Source organism: Cryptomeria japonica, chromosome 5 (assembly GCF_030272615.1).
Source record: "Cryptomeria japonica chromosome 5, Sugi_1.0, whole genome shotgun sequence".
Lineage (NCBI taxonomy): Eukaryota > Viridiplantae > Streptophyta > Pinopsida > Cupressales > Cupressaceae > Cryptomeria > Cryptomeria japonica.
In genome coordinates, this window is record NC_081409.1 from 619588761 (window position 1) to 619596985 (window position 8225).

Here is an 8225-nt window from a genome sequence, read left to right on the forward strand (position 1 = left end):
TACTTCAAAGGGGGAGTAGTTGGTATACTGAATAAGTTGGTATTTTGTATTTGAGCTTGGTTTTTGTAATGCTTTGGCATTTGATGTCAAAGGGGGAGAGATTGATATGGAAAAACACAAGAAAAACACATGTTGCTCCTAGGGGGAGAGATTGTTATTTTGAGAGAGATTGATTACTCTCTATACTTGAATTTTGATTTCTGGTTTTGATCTCTTTTGGGAGATTGTTGATTTTTGGTATTTGGCATTTTTCTTTTGGCACTTTGATGGTTTTTCCATCTTGTGTTGCCATCAATGCCAAAGGGGGAGATTGTTGGTGTTTTGGATATGTTGATATGGTTTTGTCATTGGTTTCAACACCTATTAACACTTATCAACTCTAGAGAATTGGCAATGTTCACCGGCAAGCAAAGTGACTAATGCACAGTCACCGATATTACACCGACAAGATATATTGTTCACCGACACTTGGGGTGACATGGAAAATACTTGGTTATGTCAAAGAAATAATTTGGACACTTTGTCTTGGAGATTTATTCATTGGTATATTCAAGTTTGCATATTTGGTGTTACTGCCAAATAGGTCCAGGATAAGCACCGATAGGCTTATCTATTCTATATCAGCACGACATGCTAAGGAGATGATTTTGTTGTTATTGTAAATGCATTGAGTCAACATCATGCATCAGATATTATTTTATTTGTAATTGATTTTATTGTAATCTCTTTTAGAACCGACCTACTAAAATTGGTCTTAGGTTATGGTATAAATGTAAGATCTCATTTGTAAAGATCGATATGCGAATGTGAGAAGGATTATAATTTGGTATATGCGAGAATAAGTAGAGCTATACACACAGACATCATTTGAAGGTTGAAGGAAAGTATGAAGAAGGCATATCAGAGCTAAACTGGTACTGAATCTAGCATATGGAGATGCTATTTGGAGCAATACATCATTATTGGATTTAACCATCCAATTGTAGTCAGTGTGACTCGTATTTGTGTTTGAGCAGTGAGCTCTAGGCTCTTGGCCTTTTTGCATGTGTAGACCCCATTTGTATACACATACTATCTGCAATAGTATCATTTGATTGTGGGTAAGGTTTCCCACTGTTCTTTTTCCCCTTACAAGGTTTCCACGTACAAATATTGGTGTTATGTGTTGTGGATGTTATTGTCTTTCTATTTCATGCATTAATCTTTACTGGTACTATAATTAATTGATAAACTATCTACCGACATAAAGTTTGGTTTACCGATATTAAGCATTAAGAGTGGTTAAGTTTTTTTTGGTTTGAATTTATTTGACAACTGATTCACCCCCGCCCCCTCCTCGTTGTCTCCGGGACCTAACATAGACTAATTTCATGGTTGAGCAAGAAACAGAGTTGTACATCACTATCAACAGCAGAATCAGAATATGTTGCAGCAACAACTAATTGTACAGAGGTATTATGGATTAAACAAATGTTGAAGGACATAAAGGTAAAATGCAAGGAACCTATAGCTATTTACTGTGATAATATGGCAGCAATTGATATATCAAAGAACCCGATATTTCACTCAAAAATTAAACATGTTTCTATCAAATTTAATTGTTTGAAAGAGAATGTTGAAGCAAAAGAATTGAAATTGGTTTATGTGAATACTAAAGAGCAGATTACAGATATCTTTACTAAGCCTTTGCCCAAGGAGACTTTTGAATATCTTAGATAGCAGCTTGGAGTTCTACCCCCACCGGTAGAGACTTAGATAGTTGATGTTTGTCATCAACCGATAGAATTAACAGAGAAATCTTTTATTCTGGCTTTGATGAGGAGAGCTACTTCTCAGGGTGAGTAGTTGGTATTTTGTATTTGAATTTGGTTTTGTATTGCTTTGGCATTTGATGTCCAAGGGAGAGAGATATCTATGGAAAACCACATTATCTTTTGGGAGAGATATTATGTATTTTGATTTCTGGTTAATGATCTCTTTGAGAGATTGTTGATTTTTTATTTTGGGAATTTCTATTTTGGCACTTTGATGGTTTTTCCATCTTGTGTTGCCATCAATGCCAAAGGGGGAGATTGTTGGTATTTTGGATATGTTGATATGGTTTTTTCATTGATGTCAACACTTGTTAATACTTATCAGCACTTGGAGATCTTTGGTTTTGTCCACTAGCATGTCAGTGACTTATGTGCAGTCACCTGTATTTGGTTCACCGATAGGTTATATTGTTCACCGACAGGTTAAATTGTTCACCAACACTTGGAATGACTTGGAGACTACTTGGTTATGTCAAAGACAATGTTTGGACACTTTGATCACTTGGTTTTGGCGATTTGGTTATTGATCTAATCGGGTTTGAATATTTGTTGTTACTGGCAAATAGGTCCAGGTTATGCACCGGCAAGCATATCTATTCCAGATCAGCACAACATGTTATGGAGATGATTTGTTATTATTGTAAATGCATTGAGCCAACATGAAGCATCGCATATTGATTTATTTATAATTGATTTTATTGTAATATCTTTAGTGAGATGACCTACTCAATTGGTCTTAGGTTATGATATAAATGTAAGATCTCATTTGTGCGATTGATATGGGAATGTAAGTAAGTGTGAATATGCAAAAATAAGTAGAGCTATACATGCAGACATCATTCAATATTGAAGGAAGGTTTTGAGAAGATAATCAAAGCTAAACCGGTACTAAATCTGACATATGAATATGCTATTTTGAGCAGTACATTTTCATTGGATTTAACCATCCAATTCTAGTCATTGTGACTCCCATTTTCTGTTTGAGTAGTGAGCTCTAGCCAGTTGGCCTTTCTGCATGTGCAAACTCCATATATTACACTCATCCTATCTGTAGTAGTATCATATGATTATGGGTAAGGTTTTCCATCGTGGTTTTTTTCCTTATAGGGTTTCCATGTACAAATATTTGTGTTATGTGTTGTGGATGTTATTGTCTTTCTGTTTCATGCATTAATCTTTACCGGTACTGCAATTAACTAATAAAGCTGTCTACCGGCATAAAGTTTGGTTTACCAGCATTAAGCATTAAGTTTTGGTTAAGTTAATTTTGGTTTGAATTTATTGGACAACTAATTCACCCCCCCTCCCCCTCTCAATTGTCTTCAGGATCTAACACCTCCTAGTGGAAAACTGTAGTAGAGTAACATCCTATTGTGGATGTCGTCAATGATGTTCTTACATTAAGGGCTTCTTAGTCTCCTATTATTGATGATTTTGTAGTCCTTGATTTCCATATATTGGGCCTATTTCTCCTCATTCAAATAGTCTCTTTTGTTCTATGGGTGATGTTGGTATGTCTCCTCCAATTTTTGTGGTACTTTTTTAGTGATTGGGATTATTAGGTAAGCATTTCTATCCTCATGTGCAAGACTCAATTGAGGCACAAAGAGGGTTTCCCATCCTCACTCTCCTATTTAAATGGATGTGGATAATGAAGTTTTCTAAACCATTATCAAAAAATGGAAGTAGCATCTTTCAAAACATATTTTTGAGTCCCATGCTTGAGTCGAGAATATGACAAGCACTAATTATAGTTATTCTATTGTTTAGTATTTTTATATTATTGTTTGTTATGGTAACATGACAACAATTGTATTGTCTCTTAACCTTTATGTGTTTATATCTCTTATTTTTATGCTTCAAATAATATTTTGATTATTTCTATACCATGTCACAACTCTAGAATCCTAACTTCTCCACGTAAATTTTCAAAATCATAAACAAAAATTGTAAAAGAATTATTTTTTTGAAAACCAAGAATTTTATCAAGTAGTTTTTGATAAAGATTAATAGCTTTTACAAGGACCTGAAACCCAGACTATTACAGACCAAGGCTAGTAGCCAACCAGAAAATAAACCTAAGCAAAACAGGGGACAAAACCCACACAGACCAAAAGCCAAAAAGTAAAATTAGTAGAGCCAAAAAATAGGGCAAAGAACTCAACTAAGAGAGTGCACCAATTCAGTATTTTTCTAAATAATCCTCATGCTAATTTTCTCCAAATCCTCCATGACGAATTTGGAGGTTCCCCAGTCCTAGCTCTGGCTCCTAGTTCTAGTGCAAGGACCCAAGCTAGTCTTCCCACAAGAAACACTCTATCCACCCTTTGAGGCATTCTTTTTCTGCTTTTCCCCCATGGGAGAGTCACTGGCGATGCTTTTGGTTATATAGTCAACCATCATTACTATTGTTCATCGCCTCCCTACTGATTTCCATGAGATTGTTTAGGTTTTCCTTGATATCACTCACATACTCTTCCAACTTCTCAATTTTGCACTCATGAACGACCTTCATAGTTTCAACATCCTGAGATATATTCTAGATCATGCTCACGATCTTCTTAGTTTTACTAGGCCTAGGGGATTTCGTGAAAGTATCAATAATTCCCTTAACCCCATATTTCAGGGATCTAATTTCCTTATCCACCTACTTCCAGTAGTTCTTTTGACTTCTAGTAGCCTCCAAAAATAGATTTCCAACATCTTCTCCTCTTTTTTTCTTGCCTTTATTTTCCTTATTTACAAACCCCCATTTATCATTATCCACATTTGTGGGGATGTCCAACCTAATGTCAACTTTGGACCCACTAGATTTGGTTAATTTCATTTTCTTTTTGGTTGGGGGCTCCAGGTCTTGCATTTTCCTACTTCTAGATTTGAACTTACTTGCCACCCACCTTGGAGGATTGGTTTTCCTGCTACTGTTAGTTCTCGGGGTCACCATAAGCTCCCCTTCTTTATTTGGTCTATAGTCAAGGTCCTCTATATCCTTGATGTCACACCAATCCATGGTAGTACCACTATCATTTTCATCCATCTTCATGTCAGAAATAAACTGCACATCACAGTTACAGGAGGAAATGTGGGTTTTTTCCCTGGGGGAGGGTTTCACTTTACGAGCTTGGGCGTATTCCATAATCAACAAGATAAGCCCTTCATGAATCATAGGGTTATCCTATTTTTCAAAATGTTTAACTAAACTATTCTCCAAAGATGAAACTAAGTAGAAGGGGATGGAAATAATTCTACCATGCCTAAAATAATTTAAGATAGTAAAATGATGCAAGAAAATGCTAGCATATCTACCATCCTCGGTGATGTACCTCATCATGAATTCCGCCATATCAGCCGAGAGGGAAATCATCTCTTTCATGTTATAGCCACCATCCACCAATTTCATAACCCTCTGTCATTTCTTTTCCTTATCATAAAAGGAAACAATAGCCTCGTCACCCAACTTCCTGTCTCTATAGAATTTCTTGCTTTTCATATCCAGACTAGTAATAGTGGCAACCAGGATTTTGTTGACTTGAAACTCCGCATAGAAAGCAATCATCACACCCTTATTCCAACCTTTGACAAAACTTTTTGTAACAATAGCAGAATGACCATGCAGTCTCTCCAAAAAGGGCACCAGCCCACCATCAGAAATTTCCTCCCAATCTTCCTTATTCTTCTGCCACTTATCATAGGTCGAGGATTCAAACCTATTCTTTTGACCTCCCATTTTGTAGCTTGAGCAATTCAAACAAGAAGACTCTAGAAAAACCAAGAGGAAACAAAACCAAAAATAGGGCACACTGAAAGTTCTAGAACTTCTCAAAGTGGTAATAATTTGAAATACCACCCCAATGGATCCCCCATCCCATCATAATCTTTCATCATTAATTTAATTGGAAAGGCCAAATATCTCGACATCATTTCTTTCTAGGTCACACAAAGTTTTCTGGAAAATTTCCTTTACTCTCCACCATTTAACTGCCACGTTATCAACCGCCAAGTTGGCCAAATGATGCGTTGGTTTGTTTCCTTCCCAAAAAACGTGCAAGATCTTGAAATCCTCTATGTCGACAGTCATTTCAAGGCAATCCTTGATTAAATTTTAAATAGTCTAGCTAGGCACCGTACATCCCTTAATGCATTTAACAATGTTAGGGGAGTCACTTTCTAGCCAGACCCGTTTGAACCCCTCCTTGCTTGCCATGTGTATTCCTATGTAGGCAGTGATGGCCCCTGCAAAATGGTTAGTTTGGGTTCCCAAAGAGAGCACCACCATAGAGACCAACAGACCCAAATCATTCCTCGCCACTCCTCCACATCTAGCTGGCCCGAGATTTTCTTTGGCTGCCCCGTGGATATTAATTTTGATCCACCCCAGAAGGAGTGGATTCCAAGAAACATTCTCTCCAATGTTTAATTTTATAAACAAGGATAGATATATTCTAGCATATCTTCCACCACTTGATAATATCCCATTCCTCCTAGCTAGACTCAAATGGAGGATCATTTTTCCTACTAGGACAGTAATTAAGAAAGTTTTCCTTAATAGCATTCCTTATTCTGATGTCCACAACAAGAGCATTGGACTCCATACCTCTGAAAACCCTATTATTTATTTCCTTCGAAAAACCCCATGCAATGTGAGGTAGGGATAAATTCCATAAAATACCAATCGGATAGTTGTAATATTGATGTAGGAGCATCCCTGGTTCACATCAATCTTGCATCAACCTAAAAACATTTCCTTTTCTGTTTGTTTTATGTTTGCAGTTTAAGTTTTCCTTTCTCTGTGTCCTGGTTTTGGCTCATTGGTTCCCGTGGAGTTGGATTCTACTTGAAGACTTGATCATCCTACTGGCTTTCTCACTGCATCTCATTTGGATCACTTTTTGACAAGATATCGCTATCAATTTCCTTGACAGATTCTTGTTACCTATTGTTCCTTTGTTACCGGTTGCCTGAGACCTATTCTAGTAATCTATCGAAACACATTCCAAAGCTTGCGAAGCCTTGGACATTGATCTCGATGTTGCTTGGCATGTGGCTAACCTTCCGCATTTCATCCTTTGGATTTTTGGAGGAATCTCTTGGCGGAGGCCAACCTTATTCATTTTCCATGTTAGGTCTTGCTCTTCGGGTTTTGATCCTTTTTGGGCCAACAGGATCCTTTGGATCAATATATATATTTGTAATCATGCTTTAGAATGTAATGAATGAGAGAATCAAGGAACATCAAATAGATAGATTGTTCCTAGAAGATAGATCTTTTGATTCAAGGTCCCGATGTGACCTATTCTACCAAGCCTGTGTGTCGGTATGCTGTACCTTGGTTATTACCAGTTGGATGTAATTAACTTTCATGCAATAAGACTATCTGTTCTGTATCACCTCCATCACATCTGTGTGATTTCGATGTGTTTACTCTTGCTGATCAGTTTGGACTAATCTCCTTGACACCCCTCCACACTAGTGAGTGCTTCAAGTGGTATCAAAGTGAAGTTTGTTTTAGAGGTTGTGTGTCTTGAATCTTGTTGTAGGGTGGCAAATTGCGAATCCAACCTGCAATTGTAGAGGACTAGCATGGATCAATAGCGCCGAGAGGAACTAGGAATGGTGGAGCGCATGGGAATGCATACCCTACTGTGATGGAGATGTTATGAGGAATAGCAGCCCAGTTAGAAGCCATGGAGACAACCCATAGAAGAAGCCGACATGTTAAAGATGTTTGAGAAGATGAAGGAGAAGAATCCCCAGCAGAACAAGTGAACCTATCGATAGTTGATCCGAAGGAGGAAAGGTTTTTAAGGGTTTTGAGTAGGGTAAACACTAAACCTCATTTTACCCCACTAGAATATGATGGGAAATTAGATTCTAAGAATTGATGGATTGGATCTCGGAGATAGAGAAGTATTTTGATTTTAAAAATACTGCAAAAGAGAGGAAGGTGAAGTATGCCTGTACCCAGTTGAAGGGTCATCCATCTCTTTGGTGGGAGCACTTGCAAGTTGATAGGCAAAGAAGATGTAAAGAAAATATTAAGACATGGGATAGGATGATTGCTAAGTTAAAATCAAAGTTTGTCGCGGCAAATTATCAAGTAGATTTGTTCTGAAAGTTGCAAAATCTGAGATAGAAGGAACCTAGTGTGAGGGAGTACACCAAAGAATTTTACAAGTTGAACATCAAATCCGGACATGTTGATGATGAAATTTAACAAATTGTAAGATATTTGAATGGATTGTGGATGTCTATACAAGATGAACTCGATATTATCAAATTAGAGAGTGTTGAAGAGGCTTACCAGTATGCAATAAAGGCTAAAGCAAAATTGAATAAAAGGCATGCGCAGAGACATAGAGGTAGAGGTGGAAGGTTTACTAGAGGAAGATTTAAAGGAGGAAGAGGAACCAA